We start from the raw sequence: 1,479 nt of genomic DNA, 5'->3' as shown, positions 1-1,479 counted from the left end.
GACATATCCAAAGTAAAATGAGCTTATAAGATTATAAACAGGGAACAAGAGACATCAATTGGCAAGTGAGGACAACTACAAACAAAAAGAGGGAAAATACTGTGTAGTTACAGAACTTCTAAATGGTGAGGAAGTTAAGAGAGTTGCAAGATAAAATAGACTGTTCTAAACTCGGGGAGAAAATTAGAGGGTAACCTCAAAGGAAAATTATAAACTTTCACATCACAATAAAAAAAAGAGGACAAGCACAAATATTCAGCAAATACTAAAATGACAGCAACAAAGGAAATGATAACAGGATTCATAAACATAATGAGCTCAGCACAGAAAACAATATGGAACAAAGAAACCAGAAACACCATGAAAAAACACATACCAAAATGACGGCAACAAATTCAAACTTATCAATAATTACCCTGAATGTTAGTGGATTAAATGCACCACTCAAGAGACAGATAGTTGCAGATTGGATAAGAAAACATAACTCATCAATATGCTCCCACAACAGATACATACACCTTAGAGATAAAGACAAAAATAGACTAAAAATCAAAGGTTGGAAAAAGATATATCAAGCTAATGGCAACTGTAAGAAATCAGGAATGGCAATATTAAATTCTGAATTGACTTTAAAACAAAAACCACCATATGAGACAAGGAAGAACATTATATAATGATTAAAGGATCAATTGAACATGAAGATATAACCATAATAAATAACAATGAATCCAATGAAAGAACCTCAAATGCGTAAATCAGACTTTAAAAGAGTTGAAAAGCCAAATAGATGACTCCATGCTCATAGTGGGAGACATTATTACACCACTTACATTGAAAGATAGAACAACTGGAAAGAAACTCAACAAAGATGCAGAAGAGCTAAACAATACAATTCACCAACTTGGGCTTATAGACATCTACAGAGCAATTCACCCAACAAAAGCACAAAATACATTCTTTTCCAGTGCACATGGAACATTTTCCATGATAGACCATATGTTAGGCCACAAAGCAAGCCTTCATAAATTTAAAAACATTTAAGTACTACAAAGCATCTTCTGAGATCATAATGCTATCAAACTAGAAATCAGCAATAGGAAGATCAACAGAAAAAGAGTAAACACATGGAAACTGAACCACACCCTCCTTGAGAAACACTGGGTAAGAGAAGAAATAAAAATTGAAAATCAAAAATTCTTCAAATCAAATGAGAATGCACAACATACCAAAATCTTTGGGACACAGCAAAAACAGTGATCAGAGGCCAATTTATAGCAATAACTGCACACATCAAAAAATAAGAAAGAGCCAAAATCATCACTTGAAACAAACATCTCCAACATTTAGAAAAAGAACAGCAAGAAAAGCTTATAGTCACCAGAAGAAAGGAAATAATATTCAAGTAGAAATCAATGAAACAGAAAATAGAAGGGCTATAGAAAAAATCAACAAGACCAGAAGTTGGTTTTTTGAAAAGAT

This window comes from Orycteropus afer, unplaced genomic scaffold, assembly GCF_000298275.1.
Source record: "Orycteropus afer afer isolate SDZICR_OR568_19922 unplaced genomic scaffold, OryAfe1.0 scaffold00022, whole genome shotgun sequence".
NCBI classification, from domain to species: domain Eukaryota; kingdom Metazoa; phylum Chordata; class Mammalia; order Tubulidentata; family Orycteropodidae; genus Orycteropus; species Orycteropus afer.
The sequence above is the reverse complement of the archived record's forward strand: the minus strand, read 5'-3'. Positions refer to the sequence as shown.